Source organism: Perognathus longimembris, chromosome 7 (assembly GCF_023159225.1).
Source record: "Perognathus longimembris pacificus isolate PPM17 chromosome 7, ASM2315922v1, whole genome shotgun sequence".
Taxonomy (NCBI): domain Eukaryota; kingdom Metazoa; phylum Chordata; class Mammalia; order Rodentia; family Heteromyidae; genus Perognathus; species Perognathus longimembris.
Window position 1 is genome coordinate 23,795,051 of NC_063167.1, and position 23,186 is coordinate 23,818,236.

The window sequence follows — 23,186 nt, forward strand, 5'->3', positions numbered from 1 at the left end:
TCACACACAGAGAGACTATAAGAGGCCACGTGCGTACTGGGGGCAAGTCACCTGTTGTTCCACAATGGGGAGACAATGCCAAGATCTAGGCGAGGTATGCACCTACCTCTGCGAGCCAGCTGGGGGGCAGGCTGTGTGCTGGCTGATTCCCTTCCACACAGGTCCCATGCCAGATGAGATGGTCAAGAACCCTGGCCACCGTGTCAGTCATGGTGCTCTCTATGTGGCTTTCTTGTATCACCCTAGAGATCTTGTCTTCACCCTGTAGTGCTCAGCAGGCTCCTGTAGTCTGTTCTCTTGCTGCTTTATCTGAATTCTGTGTCTCTCTCAGTCTCCCCTCTTCTTTCTTTCTCTCAGTCTCTGATTGATGCCCCCTTTTCGTTCTTGGGTTGTTGTACTCTGTGTGTGTGTGTGTGTGTGTGTGTGTGTGTGTGTGTGTATGCGCACGCGCGCGCACGTGCGTGCCAGTCCTGAGGCTTGCACTCGGGGCCTTACACTCTCACTTGGCTTTATCCACTCAAGGTCAGCACACTATCACTTGAGCCACACCTCTGTTTCTGACTTTTTAACTGGTTAATTGGAGATAAGAGTCTCTCAGATTTTTCTGCCCAGGCTGGCTTTGAATCAGGATCCTCATACCTCAGCCTCTTGTGTAGCTGGATTACAAAGCATGGCTTTTTTGTAGCCTTTCTCTTGCTGATGTTGTGTCTTGTCTCTGTGTCTATTGCGCTCTCTCGCTCTCTCTCTCTCTGTCTCTATCTCTCTGCCTCTCTCTCTGTCTCTCTCTCTGTCTCTCTCTCTCTCTCTTTGCCTCTCTGCCCCTCTTCTCCTAGCCTGTCTCCCCTTCCCCCAACCCCTCCACCCTCCCCGGAGGTTCCTGTCCAATGTCCTCCCCCCACGCCTGCCCACCCCGGCTCTGTTTTCTGCCAACTACAATTACAAGTGCGTCTGTTGAAGGCGTCAAGCTCTTTTTCCATGATGGGTAACAAGAGGCTGTGTGTTTGCAGCCACCGGCTGGAAATACTGAATTCCTTTTCAGCAAAGAAAGACAAGCACCCTCTTGGTTTATAAATATTAATTATAGGCACCCGGTAATGAGAGAACAGGGTGGCTGTTGGCTGTGATCTCTGATTGTTTGACTAATCCTAGAGACAGTTTAAACAAGACAGTTATTGCCTGATGGGGAGAGGAATTAGGGTGCCCTGGTCCTCCCATCAGCTTCAAAGATACAGGAATTCTTGGATAACACTGGGAAAATAACCTTAGGTAAGACACACCCCCTCCTCTGGGCCTCCATGTCTCCTCCCATACTGTAAGACCCTGCTAGCTCTGCCCTGCCTGAAGCTGGGGGATGGGGGTAGGGGTGGGGTGGAGGGGATCCCATTATGGGATTGAATCCAGCAGCAGACCCCTTCAGAGCATCTACCCACGGGGAGCGGGGAGCCTGGGGAGGGAGACCCCACTTAGAGGACAGCAGCCTGAGCGTCTGGGGTGGGAATCAGGCACCATGTCCAGCAGACACCCCAGCGGGTGTCTCTTAGGAATTCCCGTTCAGCCAAAATCCTGGCTAGGGAGCACCTCTCCCATCTTGGCTAGACCTCAGGGCACCTCGGTTTTCCTTCCCGCAAAATGGGAGTGGCAGGAAGACATGCTTTTCTCTCTCTTCTTTAGGCCACAGTGGCAAGAGGATTGGCATCGAATCTGAGACACCCACCTGGGTGCCCTGAGGCCATGCCAACCACCGTCCCAGCTCCAAGCCCGCTTCCTATTGGCACTGCCACATGCAAGGGGGGGGGGGGAGGAGTTTTGATGGGAAAAAGAACATTCTAGAAGGGATGCCACCAGTCGAGGTCCCCACATTGAAGCTATTCCTTCTAGAACATCTATCCCTAAAACCCCCTCACCTCTAGGGAGCTCTTCCCCTTTGCGCAGCCCTGAGCCATTTATCATGTTGTGTATACCCTACTCAGCTCGCAGGAGCTTACGCAAGCCCCATCATACAGCGGAGCCCAAGTGCAGGCAATCTGGGAGGCCAATTCTACTGTGTGACCCCCAAAGGCAGCTGGAGCTCATCCCTGGGCCCCCTCCCCCACCCCAGCCTGCAGCTCCTCCAGGGCCACATGGCCCCCACAAGCCTCCTTAGAGGCAGGGGCCAGCCTCTCCCCGCTCTCACACTGCCCCACCCCTGTGGGCACAGGCACCCCTCCCCCCACCAAGTGCTCACAGTGTTCAGGGAGGGAGGGAGGAAGGGAGGTACCAGCTGCAGGATCCTGGCTGGGATGCCACTACTCTCTCCTTGCCTGGTGGTTGAGACAGCAGGCTCAAATCCTCACTGCACCATGAGCAAAGGAATTAGCCTCTGGCATGCCATTCCCTTGGTTTCCTTCCTTCCTTCTTCCTACTCCCTCCCTTCCTTTCTTCTTTCTCTTTCATTCCTTCCTCCCTTCCTTCTTTTCCCTTCCTTTCTTCCTCCCTCCTTTTCTTTCTCTTCCTTTCCTCCCTCACTTCCTTCTCTTTCCTTTTCCTCTCCCTTCTTACTCCCTCCTTCCCTTCCTTCCTTCCTTCCTTCCTTCTTTCCTTCCCTTTCTTCCTTCCTTCCTTCTTTCCTTCCCTTTCTTCCTTCCTTCCTTCTTTCCTTCCTTCCTTCCTTCCTTCCTTCCTTCCTTCCTTCCTTCCTTTGCTTTTATTGAGTTCCAGCTCTCTAACCTATAAAAGAAATACTGTAAGGAAGACCAACTGCATGGTGGTGGTATGAGTGAGCTACAGACATGTCAGCTGTTATTATTAATAACAACTCCCATCATGACTCCTTTGAGCCTCTGAAGACAGTTTATCCAATTTCACATGTAGTCAGGTAAGAGAAATATATACATACCACCATCACCACCACCGTTATGGTGTTGGAAGCCAAAGCCAGGGTCTAGCTCCGCCCTCACCCTCTTGAGGCCAGGTTCAGGGGAAGAGCCCCCTTCACTGCTCCAGCCACCCCCAGAATGTGATCTGAAGAAGGGTCCAGCAGGCCCCATCCCCGCTGGCCCTGAGCCAGGAGAATGCCGGTCCTTGGCAGAGCCCGGGGCTGGACTCACATACACATCAGAGGGTCAGTGGGCAGCAGAGACCATGCAGGTCCTTCCCAGCTCTTCCCTGCTCGCTTCCTGCCCAGGTCTTACCGAGTCACTGGATGCCGCAGCTCCTATGCATGCAATGGCCAGGGCCCCTCTCACACCCTCTCCAGACCATCGCAACGACTGAGCTGGCTCCAAGGCCTACTGGGCTATTTCAGACTGGGCTGCTGGGGCCTCCGGCCTTCCTCCTTCCCCCTTAACTCCTCTCTAGAAGTTTGCCTCCTCAGTAAAATCTCTGTATGCAGAGGGCCCTCTGACATCAAGTCTGCCCCCCCACTTTCTGGCCCTTTCACAGCCCCTTCCTCCCCCACTGTGTCAGATGAAGAAAGAGCCAACTCCCTCTAAAGATGCCCAGGAAAATCTTCCAAAAGAGCCAAAGGCGTTGCCATCCATCCTACCAGCCATCTTTGTCCTCTGGGACAGTGTCTTTGGGTGGGATGGAGGCGAGCTGCTCCTTCCCCACATATGGGGTGAGCCATGAGAATTTCTCTCTCTCTCTCTCTCTCTCTCTCTCTCTCTCTCTGTGTGTGTGTGTGTGTGTGTGTGTGTGTGTGTGTGTGTGTGTGTGTGAGCGTTCGCAGCCCAGAGCCTGGCACAGACAGAAACTGACGGTTTGTGGCAGCTGTTACTCTGAGTATTTTTTATTCATGAGTAACCTGCTGGATACCAGGCCCAGGAGCTACAGGCAAGAACCCAGCCAGTGTCCTCGCCCTCAAAGACTTACCATTACATGGGAACAACAATGCCAGCATTGGGGTGAGACAGGTTAGAAGGGTGGGGGAGACATAAAGAAGGGAGACCTGAGGTTGGGACTTGTGGAAATACAGGTATTGCAAGTTGGTTGGGCCATATACTCAAAGACTCAAAGGCAAGAGACAGCATTTCTAGCCAAGGCCGTGACAAGGAGCAGAGATAGATAGGACAGGACGGATGATCGGGTGATCCAGGAACCAGGATGCAGAAGGCCACATCACAGAAGGGGTCTGAAGCTGCCTTGCAGGCCCCAAGGTCCTGAGATGGAATTTCAGGAAGAGAATGACGCCATTGCCGCCCTCTCCCCCCCTCCCCCCCTCCCCCTGCCCGCAAGTCTTAAGCTGCACACATCTCCCAGCCTGCAGGGTTTATGTAAGTTTTCCTTTTCTTCTGGAGCATTTATCCAGCCTAGAAATGTGAGAGCAAGCACTTCTCCTTATTTCTATTCAACCTGAAAGCGGCAGTCGAATCCAGCTTACAGCGTATTGAAATGCAGGTGGCCTGTGTAAGAGTGTTGCTAAAATTACCAAAACTAACCACAGCCAGGGAGGGCCATTATCGGAAACAGATTTTATTACCATGGAAACCAGTAGATAATGCCAAGTCCAGTCATTTCTATTCTCTGAAAAGAGAGAGAGAGAGAGAGAGAGAGACCCCAGGAGAGAGAGAGAGAGAGAGAGAGAGAGAGAGAGAGAGAGAGAGAGAGAGAGAGAGAGAGAGCAGGAAAGATAGAGACAGGGGGCAGGCAGCAGGAGAGGAAAAGCTACTGAAATACTGAAAGCCAGTGAGGATGGGAGAGGGACGGCAAGCTGCAGTGTCTGACTGCGGGTGTCGTGTGCATGGCTTCAAGTCCAGCCATACACACACGTAGCTAACCTTTACGGAGCCCGTGCCGGCAGGGAGCAGCCAGAGATGGCAGAGACAGCTTTGCATTGTGACTTCCATACTGGTCTAAAATGTGTCACCGGTACAAATACCTCAGAAGGAATTGCCCAGAATGGCCCTGGGAGTCTCTACAGCCTAGGCTTGGGGTCGGAAGCTCTGATTTTTTAGTTCTGGCTCTGCCTAGAGTGGCTAATGACCTTTGTCAAGGTCACAGACATTTTTAGGGCCATGATTCCTTTGTGTGACCTCAGTGGAACCCTGGGTGGCTGTGAAGGGTGCCCAGGCGCTTTGCCACCCTACAAAGTCAAGATATGGGATCCCCCTTCCCTGCCTACTACATTTGTTTTCTTCCCTGATGTGTAGAAATCCTCCTACCATCCACAATTCCTGGCCCTTTGCCATCTAAAAGACACATCCCCAGCCCAAAAGATCAGAGGCAGAGCTACGGGCAGGTGAGAGCTGTGTAGGGGGACTGGCAAGGGACCCAAGGCATGGGGGCTGTTAAAATTCAGCCAGACACCAGCAGCTCACTCCTGTAATCCTACCAACTCAAGAGGCTCAGATCTGAGGATCACAGTTTGAAGCCAGCCAGAGCAGACAAAGCAGAGAGACTCTTTTTTCCATTTAACCAGAAAAAAACAAAAAACTGGAAGTAGAGCTGTGATTCAAGTGGTAGAATGCCAGTCTGGAGTGAAAAGCTAAGCAAGAACACAATGCTCTGAATGTAAACCCCAGCACCAACACACACACACACACACACACACACACACACACACACACACACACGTACCCCAGGACCATCCCCCTGGCAGGAGTGAGTGAGTAAGGTGGTGGGAAGGTATGGGGAGGCCAGCGGAAAGGAAGCCAGAATGTACAGAAGCCTCATAATTTACCTGTTATTTGGCATGCTGGTTGTAAGCTCCACAAAAACTGTCACTGTCTGTCTTGTTTCCTGTGAATTCACCATTGTACCTAGTGTCTGGCACATAGTAGGGGCTGTGGATTGCTTACATCAAAACCTCAGTGCCTTTGCATGCACACAAATGTCATCAAAACCTCCATACTCAAAGTATGCTTTCCTTGGGGGCTTTATTAGGACACAGATTCTGCCCCAGCCTTTCTGCAACTCAAATGGCAAGTTCAAGCCTGCAGCCACTGGCTTACATCATTTCTCTTCTCTGAGTCTCAGTTTCTTCATCTATCAGATAGGAGTAATAAGAGCTCTCAGACTCACAGGGCTAATGGGAAGATGCAAAAAAATAAGTAAATTGCTGGGCTCCTGGTGGCTCACACCTGTAATCCTAGCTACTCAGGAGGCTGAGATCTGAGAATCATGGTTCAAAGTCAGCCTGGTAAGTCTGTGAGACTCTCATCTCCAATTAACCACCAGAAAACTGGAAGTGAACCTATGGCTCAAAGTAGTAGAGCTCTAGTCTTGAGCAAAAAGAGCTCAGGGACAGCACCCAGGCCCTGAGTTCAAGCCCCATGACCAACCTAAATAAATCAATATACAAACAAACAAATCAACAAAATTGAATGAATCATTTGGAGAAAAATTAAAAGCACCACATCGACTGTAAGCCCTGTCTGTCTCATGTATCGGTTATTATTATACAAAGGGAGCCCCAACCCCCCAGAGTTACGAGGTACTTTCAGAACAAAATGACTTGATTAGACAGTTCTCTTAAAAGCCCTGGTCCCCAGCTACCACTTTTCCTATTCCTATGCCTCTTCTCTTCTCACATCTGCGTATTAAATCCTCTTGCCATCAGCACTTGACTGAATTTGTAGAAACAAAATGGAAGAGGCAACTCAGGCATGAATTAGCAGTTTAAGACAGGAATGAGATGATAAAAATCCACCACCACCACCCCCCTCCATCCATCAAAGTGTAATAAGAATAGAAAACAAACGTGAAAATAGCAGCACAACCTATTGCTGCGAGCCTGTCATGGCTGCTCTCTAGGATGGGGGGGGGGGGCAGCCCCCAGCTCCTCATTTCACTGTGAGCACCAGGGCTTGGCTGGGGTAGGGGGTGGGGGAGGTGGGGGGAGAGCACCATCCATATCCCAGGCTGCACATCTGGGCAGCTCCCTCTTGGGAAAACAGGGAGGGACCAAAAGGGGAGATGATGGGGGGAGAGGTAAGAAAACCTGGGTGAGTGGAGCCCCCGCCTTCCCCTTGTACCGCAGTAATGGCAGCTTCAAGCACCTGCCCCACACTGTCATGGCTGGTATCTAAAGCAACCATCACAGACTGTCCTGCAGGGGGCCATGGACAGAGCAGCCAGGGTGGAGTCCACAGGCTCTGAGAAGCAACGGGAAGACTCACTCAAGGACACAGAGCAAGTGGGTTAGACTTCCACTCAAGACCACAGAACAAGCGGGTTAGACTTCCACCCAAGGACACAGAGCACACGGGTTAGACTTCCAGCCTGCCAGCCACCCTGTCCAGTGTGCCAGCACCAAGCTTGGTGTAGAAGTGACACAACACCAGCAGTAGCCCTGGCCTTGGGGCTCACAGCATCCCCCTTCCCCATCCTGAGCTCCTCCTCCTCCTCCAGTCCGGACCTCAACCCCTCTTGTGGATCCCATGAATTCACTCAATAGTTCTGATCCGGAACTTCAAGCTTTCTCTCCCCTTCCATTTTTCTTCTCCTCACTGTTTTTTGAGATGACTCCCCATCCTGCCAACTTTAAAAAAAATAACAAACATAATACCTCCTCCTCCAGGAAGCCCTTCCTCTTACCCTGTACTCAGGGACCTTGGGTAAGTCCCTCTCATAGCCACCTGCACTGCTTTCCTGTGGCACACTTCTCAGTGGCAGTTACATCATCAACTTAGTGTCCTTCACCCCCATGGGGTAACCAGCCATATGGCTCTGGGATTCCTGTCTCCTAGCTCAGTACTTTCACCTAGTCACCCTTGCAATCAAGGTGCTTACTGAACACTCACTATGTGCCAAGCACTGCCCGCTTCACCTAATTAGGGGCCACAGCCCCCACACTAGCCCTGTCCCCCCTGAGCCCGTGAAGAGGAAAGGGAAGGAGGCGGTGCTGGGCTCCCATCTGAGGCTTTGGAGTCCTCCTTGAGCTGGTGGCATTGAACCAAGTGTGGAATGAAGAGAGAGGAGTGACACAAATGCTTGGGGAAACAGAGTTCCACGCTGAGGGATTAGAACCAGGTACCCTGAGGCTCCGTGCAGAAAGAAAGGGAGAAAAGAAAAGAAAAAGCAGACGAGGAGAAGCCGAAGAATTTGGCCTAAGCAACTTCAAGAACGGGCTTTCCAGCAATCAATAAACTGTCCTGTATGCCTGTGCCCACTGAAAATTTTTTTTGAAGATTAGAGATGGACAGGTAAGCCAGAGGTAACATGGAGGGAAGCAGAGATGGAGCGTGGCCTGCTGGAGGTGGGGTCACAGGGAGCGTGAATGAACCGCAGCACCCACGCTGGGCCTGCAGCACCAAGCGGGAGCTCACACATGGCTTTTCCTCTCATCTCTTGGGTTTGGGGCACCATGGCTGGAAGTCTGGTTGGAGCTCTGGAGAGGCCTCAAGGCGGGAGAGAAATCCAGCCTGCCTTCCATGGCCCAGAGCGGGACAGGGTTCACTGTGTACTCTCTGTGCAGATGAAAAAGACCATCAAGGAAGCCAGTGGCTCACACCCATCATTCTAGCTACACAAGAGGCTGAGATCTGAGGATGGAGGTTCAAAGCCAGCCCAGGTAAGGAAGTCCGTAAGACTCTTATCTCCAATGAAGCACCAGGAAAGCTGGAAGTGGAGCTATAACTCAAGGGGTAGAGCAGTAGCCTTGAGCACAAAAGCTTCAGTAAAGCACCCAGGTCTTGAGTTCAAAGTTCCAGGACCAGGGCCAACAAAACAAAAAGAAGAAATAACGATCAGGGAGCCCCCCGGGAGAAACGAGGCACCCTGCTATAGATGTCATTCTGACTCTGTGGCCTGGAGGCAGAGGCTCTCACTCCTGGTGTAATTTTGAAGGAGCTCTTCTCCCTCTCTGTGTTCAGCTTCCCATCTGGGAAATGCCATCAGGCTGGATGATCTCTCAGACCCTCCGCCTCCCCTGATCCTCTCACTCTGCCTTCACAGGACCAGAGAGGGGCAAATGGGCTGCCACACCCTGGCTGAGCACCTACTGCATGTGGCATCTCACACTGGGAAGAGCCCAGAGGGTTGGAGGGCTGGAGCCATGCTCAGAGGCCTCTGGAAGGCGGGGGGCAGGGAGCACAGGGCCGTGGAAGCAGTGCCAGGAGGTTGGAGAGCCCAGCCAAGCTCCTGCTCACGAATTGCTCCCGGCATATGCTCCTCATTTCATACATCATTTACAAGGAGCCGCAGCCGCTTTGCAAACATCTCTTCCTGCTCCAAGAGCATCTGGGTTTGGCTTCCCTCTCTTCTGCTCCGGCAGCTGCCCTCTGAGCTGTCCCTGGTCGCTGCCTCCAGTGACCATCAGCATGGTCTTCCCATAGGTTTGAGGGATCCAAGTTGAAGTGTGAGATGTGTGCTCACGATCTGGGGTGATCTGGGGTGACCGGCAGTCTGAGGGAGGCTCATGGTAAGCTTGAAGCTGGCAGTGAGGGCCCGTGCAAGATGGCATCTGAGCCAGTAGCACAAAGGCCTGGAACGAATGGTCCACAGCCATGGAAGCAATGCATGCTGGGATCCCCAGCCCTGCAAGCCCTGAAGAGCTGGGCTTGGAGGTGGGTTCCATCCAGGAGCTGTCACAATGTAGCAGCTCGGGAATGAGGGGTGCAGAGGAGACCCTAGGCAGATCCGGGACACCACTCTTCGGTTGGGTGTCAGCAAGTACTTTGTTGTGTTGCAAGGGCTAGGGATATAAGTGAAACCACTGATGGGGACCCTGCAAATGCTGGCCATGTGCTGATAGCCAGGCCTGGGGCTCCCTCCCACAGTTATCTTCAGGCCTTAGCATACAGTAGGTGCTCTATGACTATTTGATAAGCAAGTGGCTAAATGGACCGAGCATGTTCTTGCTCTCACTCTCACATCTCTGTCTCTCTCCTTTTGGCCTCTGGCCTTGTGAATGGAAAGAAAGCAAAGCCCTCCTCCCCCATTGCTCCCGTCCATCCTCCCACCAAGCCCGGCACCCTGAATCCACTATCCATTCTCCACTTCCCTTCACAAGCTGAAGCCACCATGAGGCTCCAGTCTGACAAACCGCCCAACCCCCCCTCCCAGCCCTGGGGCCTCTCCATCCTCAACCTAAAGAAGGACAAAGACAGTCCAGGGAGCCTTGTACAGCGGGGCAGCTGGGCTGGCCCCAGAGGCTTGCAGATTCTCATCGTTATTCCATTCCATGGCTTAGGAGGATCTGCTGGGTGGCCAACACATGCCGAGCACTGGGGATATCAAGGAAGAAATACAAACTGGGCCCCAGTGGTTCACATCTGTAATCCTAGCTACTCAGCAGGCTGAGATCTGAGGATCGTGGTTCAAAGTCAACCTGGGCAGAAAAGTCTATGACACTCTTATCTCTAATTAAGCCAGAAGTAGAGCTGTGGGAGAGTGCAAGCCTTGAGTACAAAAGCTGAGGGACAGCACCCGGGGCCCTGAATTGTTCTGGTCGCGACTGTAGCTCTTCTCCCTGCCAGGCAGCTGTTAGCCACTGGGTTCCTTCTGCTCATCCACACCCCTAACCTTGCACACTGAGCACACAGATACGAAAGATCGAGCTGAGGGACAGGAGTGTCAGGGAAGTGAGTTCAAACTTGGGAAGGTCATGGACCAGGAAGACCCGTGTGGCCAGAGAGCCGTGGGGGAGGGGGATGCCGGGGAGAAGAAGAAGTCAGGGGTGATGGACAAAATATTTTTGACAACCAGCCCAGTACAGATACCACTAGGTGTGAAGGAACAATACTTGTGACCACAGCACACAGAGCCACCCCTGTCAGGGCTCCAGCAAGCTGGTCCCAGGTTTTCACTGAGAAACTGCCACAGAGCAGAGCCCAGGGCAAAGCAGAGAGCCTCCCCAGCTGGGCACGGCAGGCTGACAAGTGTGGAAGGATGGACAGAAGGCCACCCACGTATCTCCTCCCAGCCTCAGGAAGGGGTTAAGACAGATGCGGAACTCCTGGGCATACCCTTTACAGAGGGAGCAAGGTGCCCAGCCAGGGGGAGGAGCTATGGGCTGAGTGACACTTTGAGGGTCCTATCAGCATTTTGAGTTTACAATCCTAAGTCCCATGGGGGACTTCCAAAAGAACTGGGGGTGGAATTTTCCTTGGTCTGAATGTTGGGGTTCAGAGCATCCTTAGACTTGGACTTTGAAGCTCAAGCCTGGAACAGCGGCTTCATCTGACAGGTGCATGGACATATTGCCTTGTGGGAGAGAGAAAGCCAGTGTCGAGGGTAAAATCGGTCATAGCTCCTCATGGAGCCATGTGTGAACTCTGAACTGGCTCTGCCCACATATGCCTCATCACCTCTTTCTTCTCAGCAAAAGCCTGAGTTGGATATTGCCTCCTCATCACAAAAGAAACTGAGGCTCAGAGAATTGAAGTCCCTTGTCCCAGCCCTGCAGTTGGTCAATGGTAGAGCCAGGTGTCTGCAAAAGCCTGCTCCTTCCACCCTCCACCAGGCCTCCTGCCTAAGGGGACAAAGACAGCCCCCAAACCTCAGTTCCCTCTGCCACACTGGAGTCTCCAGGAGGTGCTCAGAGCACTCTGGGCCCCCACAACCTCCAGCCCCCGCCCCGTGACTGCTCTGTGTTCCCCCTTCACAGCCTCCCCAGGCAGAGGCAAGGCGGGATCCTGCCTGATTCATTTCTTTAATCAGGATGGAGAGGAGGCAGCAGCCTCCTGAAGAATGAGTAGACCCTTGTTAAAATGAAATCATTGCTTTAATTAACCACAGGGTGGAGGTGGCACAGCTGGGGACAAGTAGGCTCTCTTGTCTCTCTGGGGTCTTGATGAGCTGGGCACTACCACAAAACACCAGGCATCTTGTCCCTCCACTCATGTCTGCGGCTTTCTCCAGCCTCTCTCCTAGTGCCATGCGAGGGGGACTGCTGGCCTAGCAGGAGACCCCTCCAACGAGCTGACCCTGAGTCTTAGCACTTCTAACAAATAGGTCCCTGTGGGCTCTGGCTCCCACCCCAGACAGATATTCTTTAGGGCAAGCTAATACACACACACACACACACACACACACACACAGAGAGAGAGAGAGAGAGAGAGAGAGAGAGAGAGAGAGAGAGAGAGAGAGAGAGAGAGCTTAAAGAGGGCTACACAGCCCAGCTACAGGAAGCACAGGAGCTTGAACTCAAGTCTGAAGAGTTGAAACTTGACTGTGTCTTTCTGTCCCACTTTACCACATAGCCTCAGAGTTTTCATGGGTCTGAGAAAGGTGCCTCTTCCTGGGACAGGTGTGATCTTACCTAGGACAACATCTAACTTTATCGCTCACTAACTCTGCAATTTGGAGCAAAGTACCCCCATTTGTCTGTGCCTTGAATTCTTCCTTCTGTTGTATGGGATGTTAGGTGATTGTGAACCTCAAGTGCAATGACAGAGGTGAAAATGCCCTGCAAATTAAAGTGTGGTCACACTGAGGATAGGGGAAAGGTGGACTGGGAAGCAGGGAAGAAGAACAGGAGATATGGGCGGAGAAGTAATAAGTAACACCCAGCAGGTTCCTGGGGAAAGGCACACAGTGCCTGGGCAATGAGAGTCTGGAACCAAGGAGTTGTAGTAGCCCGGGGAAAGGGGAGGGATTCTGGTGTGACACGGGGCTTGTGGAGGAAACCCTGGGGTGTTAACATCAAGGAACGAGGAGGCCACACATCTCCGAGACAGCACAGGAAGTGGTCAGAGCCCTGCCGTGGCCAGGTCTCTGCCTCTCTGAGCCTTAGTTTCCTCTCTGTGAGATGCAGATAAAAATAGATCTATTCGCATGTCCTAGTAAGGATTGGCAGTAATGTATGAAAACCACTCAGTTAATGGTTGCCATTGTTTTTTCTGTATGATCATTAGCAAATTACTGGAGACCTGAGTCTGCTTTCTAGGCTGTAGAGTAGAAATAATCAGATCTATGTCCCAGTGTTCTTGGAAAGCTGAAAGGTCTTAGTCTGTCTGAGACTGCCAAGCTCAGAGTCTGGCACTCAGTAGGGCTTCAACAACCAGTAGATCTGTCCTGGCCACCCAGATGTGGTTGGTAAGGTCCTTCTTAGCCAGACCACCCTTGAAAGATAATGAGCTCTCTGGCCCTGGAATTAACCAAGGAGACGATAGCTTTGTATTACTGAAAGAAGATAACAAATTTCAGGCAGGGAGGCCTTCCAGCTAGAGGCTGCCAGCCCTCTGCCTTTGTAGACTCTGGTCTAAATTGGATGGCCAGTTCTGGCTTGAAGTATACGCAACGTTGGACTTGGAGTCAGAAAGCTGTGAGTCAAATCCCAGCTCAGCTTCTTCCATTTTCTCAAGACTGGAGAAGTTGGCAGGTGAACACTAAGAAAAGACAGTTACCTCCTTCCACAGCTGTCCCTCACCCAGAGGATCAGAACCACCCACCCCCTTAGAAGTTCCCAGGTGAGGGAGAAAGCAGGGGCAACTCCCACAGCAGGCAGAGGCCAGAGGAACCCCAGGAGACAGAAAGCCCCTCGCTGCCCTGGCCCTCCCCAGCAGCCCCCGCAGGTGTGTGTGGAAAGGAGCATCCTGAATCTCACCCAGAACATGCTCCCTGGCTCAATTACAGGCTCAATTTTCTTTTCTGTTTAATCCCCAAATCAATATGTGTTCATACATATTTAATCGGGAGGCTGTTTTTATTAGAGCAGGGATTAGTTTTACATCTTTTTCCCCCACCACTTGGAAGTCATCCGTCACTCATGAGGAAGATGAGTGGGGGAGTGAAAAGGAGGTCCACGTAGGGGCAAGGCCTGGGGCCCAAGTCACCAGAGACTCTGAGAGCCCCGATCCTAGACCTACAACCCTTCTGCACACACGAGGCTGGGCTTCCTCTGTCAAGAACCGAGCCTGTAGCTCCACCCCTGCCCCACACCCCCCATTTCTGCTGCAGGTTCCGGCCCAGGGAGGCAAGCACCCCAGGGCCCTTCTGTATCCGTTCTCCAAGAACCAGGCCAGCAAGGGCCTGCTAGAGGTCAGAAAGAGGAGGCTTCCTCCCAGCCTTGCCTTCCAGAAAGGAGTAAGATCTCCTTCCAACTGGAAGTCAAGGCCAAGCAGAATAAATTATCACCCTTTCCCAGCATAATCACTGTCACGCTCAGCCCTGGCTGCCATCTGCTTCTTCTCCACCTTGAATCCCCACCTAGGCAAGCTGGAAGGAAGTAGAGGACACGGGGACATGTAGGTCACTGTAATGACCAGAAATGAACGGACATGAGTAAGACTACACTGGGACCTGCAGCCAGAGAGGGGGCCTGGCCAACTTTCTCAACACCCTTGTGAAAGCAGGCATGAAAGGACAGGGTGTGCCTAGCTCTAGTGACACACTCCCATTAAATCCTCACATACTAACCTTATTACTCACACTTTACACAGGGGGAAACTGGGGAGTTAACATCAAGGCACATCAAATAAACATGGGGAGGGGGATATATTAGTCACATCTGCACACAGCAGTATTTGGGGAACACCAATCATTGCTGGGCTATTGCCAGCCATCATGGAACCTGGGACTTGGGGTGTTGCTAGTGGCTCAAGTTCACGGCCACCTCCTCTCTCCTCTACCTCTTCATCGATGCACATCTAACAAATGCAACTACCAAATGCCTCCACCAGGGCTGTCCACAGAGCTGGAGCTCGCAGATGAAGAAAGTCAGGCTGGGTCCTTCTCAAACACATGGTCTTGTGGGCCAGGGGTGGCTGGAAATGAAATCAAGACCCTGGGAGAACTTAGCCCTGCCTAGAACTTTCTTTCCAACCTGAGCCTCAGCCTAGGGCTAAGAACTTCTAGCAGCCAAGCCCTCCCCCCCAACACACACACACACACACACACACACACACACACACACAACTATTGGGGTGTGTCATATGCCTGTCTTTTCAAGAACTCTCTCCACTTCCAATTATGTGACTACAGAGACCAAGTCTGTCTCATTTACCACTGGATTTTATTCAACAACATAGTCAAGAGAACAAAAAAAAAAGGTGCTGGTGGCTCACACCTGTAATCCTAGATACTCAGGAGGCAGGGATCTAAGGATCACAGTTCAAAGCTAGCCCAGGCAGGAAAGTCTGTGAGACTCATCTCCAATAAACTACCCAGAAAAAGCTGAATGTAGTGCTGTGGCTCAAGTGGCAGAGTGCTAGCCTTGAGCAAAAGAAGCTCAGGGTCAGAACCCAAGCCCAGAGTACAAGTTCAGGACTGGAAAAAAAATAGGGATATGAGAGAAGGAGAAAGGGACAATGAAATAGATGGAGAGAAAGAGGGGGGGCAGGAGGTAAGAGGAAGAAGGAGAAACAATGATCCAGGGAAGAAGGGAAAAGGGGGAGAAGGAAAGAATTAGGGAGGCAGGAGAAGGGGGAGAAACGTGAGCCACTTTGGAAAGGCGAAGCATGACCAAGGACTGTTTGTATCTCTCTCTTTTTTGGAGCTGAAGTTGCCTGTGATTGGAAAGGGTTATGTGCAACCAAGAGGTGAGGGATCCGGACCTCTCTTCTCAAAGCTGCTAGAGGCAGAAAGAGGCAGGTAGACCTAAATCCAATGACTCATGAGCCGCCCATGGTGTCACATCTGTGCACAGGGCAGACAGAGTTCCCCGAGTCTACCAGGGTGTCAGGGAAGTGGCCAGCCAGCAGCACCCATTTGACCACCAAGGCTGAAGGGGGAGGGGGAACACAGCCAGTCTCCGCTCTCACACCGACTAGCGACCAGCGACCAGCGACTCATTTGCCAGTTGGTGTTTGACAACGGATTAATTCCTGAACAAAACAGATAACGTAGGCAGTGTGATTCCTCATTTAGCTGTCAGATCAGGATAAAAAATGTGCACAGGAGAAAACCCAAGGGGGGAAAAATTGGATAATGATGAATTGTGACTGAATGCTCCAAAGAAACACAAGCCGTCTCCCCCATCATGTTGCGCCCGCTGTCACTTAATTTGAAAATACTCTAAGTGTGCAGGGTCTTCTCTTTGGCACTTCCAAGCTCTTCTTGAGATGAGCCAGGCACACTTCACAGACTGCGAGCTCCTTCCACAAACCAGCAGCGCATCCAAGCCCAGGAGGAAACGCCGCCAGGACGTCCTTCCACCCACCCCACTGGACAGCAGTTCCCCTTCCAGGCCACCGGGAGGCGCCCTTGCAGGGGTAATGATAAGCCTCAACTCTGCCTGCATCTAAAAAGAATGCATTGCTGTTGCAAACAGAAGTGGTACACTTGCATCCTCCAGATGCATCCTGCATACATTTGCATCATCCAGTGGCAATGGAGCGAAACGATTTCCAAGATTATAAAAGCAAGATCATCAGGGCCAAAAGGGACTAGAGGTGTGTCTCAAATGGTAGAGCACTTGCCTGGCAAGCCCAAGGCCCTGAGTTCTATTCCTAGTACTGCTGAGAGAGAGAGAGGAGAGAACCAAAAGGTCTCACACAACCCTAGAAAGCAGTAAATGTTACCATTTTTTTTTATTTCATGGGGGGAGGCATTGTGCTGGGGATCAAACCCAAGGCTTCATGCTCAATAGCCAAGTGTTCCACCACTGAGCTACAGCCTTGGTCCTGGACCAGTATCCCATATCAGAGATGGGCAGACCAGACTCCATGAGAAGCAGCAGCCTGCCTGGAAACCAAGGCCCCCCTTCCCCCAGCCGCTTTCATCCCAACACCCATTCCACCACCGAGCCCCGAGTTCCACACCCAGGACACCCCTGGACTCGCACACAGAGCACACCCATTACCATCCCTCCCTGGAATGGCTGCAGTGGTCTCTGCCCTGGTCCCAACCTTGCTTCTAGCCTTCTCCCCAACAACAGCCAGACCCTATCTTCTAAATCACAACATCATGACGCTCACCTAAACCCTTGGTGCCTCTCCATGGCCCCTGCGGTGAAATCTAGCTTCCTCACCAGGGCAGTAAAGATGCCATGGCCCCCACCCACATATGGAGCCTTGTCTCCACAGCCTCATGTACTTCCTTCCTGAGGCCCCAGCCATGAGAACCTCTCTTCCCCTATGCACTTCTCCCAGCTTCTATTCACTAGCATATGCTGTTCCCTGTGCCCGGTGTACCCTTTCCTCTCCCATTTGGTTCTGTTACTCTTCAGGGTCCCCCGAGGTGTCACCTGCCCCAGGAGGCTTTTTTGTGGCCCAGTTAATATTCTCTCTCTCTCTCTCTCTCTCTCTCTCTCTCTCTCTCTCTCTCTGCCTGGTGATGGTCCTGGGGCTTGAACTCAGAGCCTGAGGCATTGACTCTAAGATTTTTTGCTCAAGGCCAGCATTCTACCACTTGAGCCACAGCTTCACTTCTGGCTCTTTTTCTGCGGGGGGAGGGGGGCTGGAGGGTAGTTAATTGGAGCTAAGAGTCTCATGGACTTTCCTGCTTGGATGGGCTTCGAACTTGAATCCTCAGATCTCAGCCTCCTGAGTAGCTAAGATTACAGGCGTGAGCCAGCAGCTCCTGGCTTCACCCTTAATTCTTCCAGCGTCCCTGCACCTTCTACTTCATATCCTGCTGAAATCACCGCTGTGCCATCTAGAACCCCACGTGGCCTTCACTCAAGGAAAAAAATAATAATAATGATAAGGACTCTGTCCGCCCAGTTGTCACTGCACACTGAGCGCGCAGCACCCTCTGGCACACAGTAGGTATCAAGAGCTGTTTGCTGGACGAATGGTGGAATGAGTGAATAAATGAGCGAGAAGAGTGAACGATGAGGCCGGATCTGGCTCGCCTTCCACACATATCCAAATGTATAAAAAGCAGCCAGCAAGTCCATCAATAAGGCAGGCACTCGCTCCCCAGCCTGTCCTTGGCTGGGCGTCAGTGATGGATTTCTGGAGGTGATGCGTGAGAGCGTGAGAAGGGCGGAGTGGACGCATGGAAGAATGGAATATGGATTTCTATAGATTAATCATTTGTCATGCCTGCCAGCGGGCATGCTCTCGCGCACACACGCTCTCGCTCCCCGTGTCTCCCCTGCCCCCACTCCTGGAGGAACTCACTCACCCTGCCTTGGACTGTGCAACAGGGTGCACACTCAGACACACACCGGGAGCATCACAAATGCACTAGTCAGACACTCGTGCAAGTCTGTGTGTCAGAACAAGCCTCAGACACACAGACGGAGGTGAGATATATACTTTGCACCAAATCTTCATTCACAGATACCCTCCCCTCACACACACAGACACACACACACACACACACACACATGCACAGAGCTTTACATTTGTTATGACACACAGAGAAAAGAGTTCACAGTCTTGCACAGAGAAATACACACTTTCTCATATTTATAGACGTATGTATTTACTCCCATACACATAGAAAGCTACACACTTGCTGTTGCACACAAGGATGCAGGCGCACGCGCGCGCGCACACACACACACACACACACACACACACACACACACGCTCAGAAATCTTTCATTGTCTTTAGACTTCTCCCCCTCTTGCCCAGAACCCATCTTTCTCCCATGAGGGACTGTGAGTCCCCCTCCCCCCTCACCCCCAGGACTAAGTCAGAACACTGAGAACTCATCCCTTTTTCTTTTAGAGAGAAAAAGCAACTGAGCCCAGCTCACCCTGCCCTTAGCTTCTCCTACCCAGGAAGCTTCTCCCATCCCAGCAAGCCCAGCCACAGACCTCAAACATCGGGGCCTCTTCACCCATCCCTGTGTCCCAGTCTGCCATGTTCTAGGTAAAGGGCAGAGGGGAAGGTCCAGGCGAGCTCAAGGCAAAGCCTGGCTACCCCCAGGAGGACACGTGACTATCCCTGTGCCCTGAGGTGGCTTTCAGTGTGATACAGAGCTATCAAGGAGGAAAAGGACAGGGCAGACCATGCTTTGTCCCAATTGCACGACGAGAGACCCAGCCTCAACCTCTCTCACAAGCTGGCCACTCCGATTTGTGCTGCAAAGATGAGGCGCCACGAAACCCTCTTCCCCCGCCTACCAGAAGCCCAGCCTCCTTGCCCTGAACCCCAGGAGCCCCAAGGCAGCTCCTTGCCCCTCAAGACCACACCCTCTGCAGAACTTCCCAAAGACCCCAACAAATGCCTGCTGAGGCCTAGAGTCTTCATGCATTTCTGTAAAGTGTAGAACCATGATCACGTGCATGTACACACACACACACACACACACACACACACACACACACACACACACACACTCTGCACCAGTTTCCAGCCATGTGAGAGTCCTATCTGCCATGAACCCTTTGGAGCCATCCTGGAGCTCCCACCTCTATACCACATGCAGACTGATAGCCTGGGCTCTCCTAGCCCTCTGAAGCCCTCCTGGCCCCAGACTTCCTGTTCCAGCCATCTGCCCAACCACTGAGAGTTTACCTCCAGCTGCCAACAGCATGATACTTGGCTCTCCTCCAAGCCTCCACCCTGACTTCTGGCTCTTAGAACCCCACACCCTCTCCTGATGAGTTGCACTGGTCCTGGCTCAATCCAAACGTCAATGCCATCCATCTGCATTCTCATTCAGACCCTGGTGACTGGCTTCTCTGGGCTATGTCCAAGAGTCTTGGAAGTTCCTCTTCCAGGGTCCCTATGCCCATGGAGCTTGCCATGTGAGGAGACCCCAGACACCCATAGAAGCACTCAGTCCACAGTCAGAGAAACCCCTCAAAACAGGAGTGGGTTATCAGACCTAAGAGTCCCAGGAAGACTCAGGAGGAAGTCTGTCTAGTGTATGCCCTGCTTCCAAGCATGGTAGATCTCCATAGCACAGGCAGAGTCTTTAACAACCCCAGAGATGCAGCAGAAAGCACCCAAACTTCCTGACTCTGCCCCTCTTACACGCTTACACACATACCATGTACCAAATGCCACATCAACTTCAAAACACTTCAGAGCCCTGGAGGGGAACCTATGTACCCCCACACCCCCATTGAGGCACAGGAAAGTCATCACCTCCTCCTGGGCATCCTTGATCATCTGACAGGGCAATTAGGGGCACCAGAAGGGACCCTAAATTCCTCCATCCCCACTCAGGAGAAGCTAGACTGAGGGGGTGGAGGCACACACGCCAATACTGGAACTTAAACTCAGGGCCTAGAGTAATGTCCCTGAGCTGTTTCAATCAAGGTTGGCACGCTACCACTTGAGCTACAGCTCTACCTCCAGCTTTTTGGTGGTTAAATGGAGATAAGAGTCTCACAGACTTTCTTGCCTAGGCTGTCTTTAAACCACCATCCTCAGAGCTCAGCCTCCTGAGTGGGTAGAATTATAGGCGTGAGGTAGTGGTACACAGCTTGCAGGGGCTTCTTGCATTCTGCTAGCTTCCTGGAGCCTCCTTTCCTTTCTGGAGAAGCCATTCCATGCCAGAACCTCTAAGGATGCTGGGGCCTGGGGAAGGACAGAGAAGGGGCAGTGGATAGAAGCACATTCCTTTACCTTTCATCTCAGACTCATTCAGGTTACCCTAGAGTGGGGCTGCCTCTTTCTTCCCATCTCCCTTTGAAGTCTGTAAATGAGGATGGCTACAGATGACAGCCATTTCAGCCACTCAGAATGGGACTGCCTCTTTTATGCTGCAAGCCTGTGGGCTTCGTCTGGGGGGCCCTAAAGCCCCTCTTTTAAGCTGGCCAGCACCAGGGCTGGGAAGAGATGACCCCCACATCTCTTTGCCTTACTCCCAAGAGACAACTCTGAGAGGTGACACCTCTGGCCCTCCAACTATCAAGTTGATCGTCCCAGGAAATCTAGTCGAGCCCCCTTCTTCCAAGATGCAAAGAGCTGCTGGAGGGAACTGTCCACGGTTCTGAACCCCGCGTTGACATCCAATCAGCCCGCATGCCCCACTGGAGAGTTTTAAAATCAGCCTCTACAGTGATGTCCTGTATGGGGCCATGCTGGACGGAAAGCTGGACTGCAGCTCTCCTCCCTCTTGAAGGAAACCTTGGCTTCCTCGGGGCAAACTGCCCCTCCCACCTTCACCAAGGGTCTCTTCCATCGGTATCTACATCTGCTCTGCTCCTCTACAGCTTGAACTCTCCACACAACCTCCAAATGGCTACAGGCCAATGTCTCACAGCACAAATCCTGTCATCTTCTCTTATAAACTCTTCCACATTTCCCCACTGCTTCGATGCCATCTTTGGGGGACCAGCCCTGCAGAGTTCATCCCCACAGGTCCCCTCAGCCTCATCCAAGTGGCCTTTCTCCTGCCCTGCCCTGGTCCCTCCCTCCCAGGGAAGGGCCCCATCTCACACGGTCCCCTTCTCCCTCATCATATCACTAAGATATACTAAATATATGCACCACATATTGAAATACCTGGGGTGATGTCTCTTTATCAGGAAATGAGGCATAGTTTGGCTCACAGTTCTGGACCTCTAAGAGCCATAGGCCTCATGTCACGATGGCTTTCTTGACAACAGATTCCTAAGATGTTGCAGCTATGTCTGCGGAGCCGCTTCTAAGCGCTCTTCCTCCTCTAGAGACTCACCAAGACTCACTCAGAGGGGCTCTGCCCTGGTGCCCTTATCTAATCCTGAAGATTAGACTCAAATATGCCACAACTAAACACTCAATATCTCACAATGAGAATTGACCTTCAACACATTAAAGCCTCTGGGACACACAAACCATTTCCAAGTCCTAGCACTCCGGGAAGTCACCAGAGACAGCGCAGCCCACCCAGCCAGTTCTCTGCCCCTTCTTCATCGAGGTTCGCCCTACCACCACCCCCGCCACCTTGATGCTCTCTCAGGACTGGTGTTCCCTCCAAAGCACCGATCTTGGCTCTCATTAGTCACTCCTCTGTGTTAACTGTCTGACTGATATCTGCCTCTACACTACAATTAGCTGTGAGAAGAGATTGTGGCTGTTTTCACTTAGCATCATCCACTGGGCCTCAGACAGCAACTTAGCCATCACAGACACTTCATATCCATCTATTGATTGGACAAATGAATTCATGAACAGAGACTGACTGCTATAGGTTTAAGGGAGCAGCAGCCCCCCTGCCTGGTCAGCTCAACTCTCAGAGTGTGCCATTTTATCAAATCAAAAGTGAGGCTGGTTCCTAAAAAGAGAAAAGAGACAAGCCCCTCCTCTTGGCCCCTGGCTGCTCAGAACATGATATCCAGGGCCAAGCGCATGGGCCGGGAACCACATGGTGAATGCAGTCTTTTCTAAGATATCCAGACATTATGGAATGAAACGCAGTGATCATCTAGGCCACAGCCTTAGAACTTTGCAGCTAGCATGCCTCTGGCTGGGCCTCAGCTTAAACAAGCCGCCTTCCACTTCAGAACCAAGGCCAGAGAAATGGCTCAACCAGGAAAATTCTAGAGGCCCACAAGTGCTGTGGTGTTACAAAAGGCCAGAATTTGAGCTGAATGCAATGGCTGACACCTTTCATGCTAGCTATTCTGAAGGCCGAGGTCAGAAGGCTTGAAATTCCAGGCTATTCCAGGCCAAAAAACAAAAACAAAAAGGTAGATTCCATCTCAACCAATTTTTTTTAATGTGGGCAGTAGCATGCCCCTGTCACCCCAGCTATGTGTGAAGCATCAGTAGAAGGATTTCAGTCCAAGAACTGCCTGGGTGTTGGGTTTTTTTTTTTTTTGCCCCTCCCGGATCGGACTCTTCCTTCTTTCTTTCCACCCTCCTTTCGTCCTCTCCCCTAACCCCCGGCCTGCAGGTAAGTTAGGGTGGAACGTGGGGGTCGCTCTGACCTGACGCGCACGGGACCTGCCGTAGATGTGTGACCGCCTGCAACGTACACATGCAACGGGGCTGGCTTCTTAGAGCGAACTGACTTTATTGAGATAAGGACAAGGGGAGATGATTCCGAGGGAGGGGTTTGGCCAGGATGTCGATAGGCTGAAAGGTATCACCTGACCCCCAAGGGCGAGCGCGCCGGGCTGGCTAGAAGGTTGGGGGGGCTGTTTGCCCAACCGGTTCCTCTGGATTCCAATCCAGAGGGGGTAGAAGGGCCGCATTCCCCAGGGCTGGGAGGTGCATCAAGCCCCTTCCATCAAGGGGGAAGATGAATCCCAACACCTGGGTACACATCTGAGACCCCATCTCAAAAGTGACCAAAGCTACAAGTTCTGGACGCATGGTGCCTGGACAGCACAAGGCTCTGAGCTCAAACCCGGGGAAAAAGGGAGGAGGAAGGGAGGAAGCAAACAAGCTAGCAAAGGGAAAGTAGGAGAAAAGAGAAAAAAGAAGGAAAGGAGGGAAGGAAGGAGGGAAAAAAACAAAGCCGGAGCCTAGATATCCCTTGACACCTGACCATG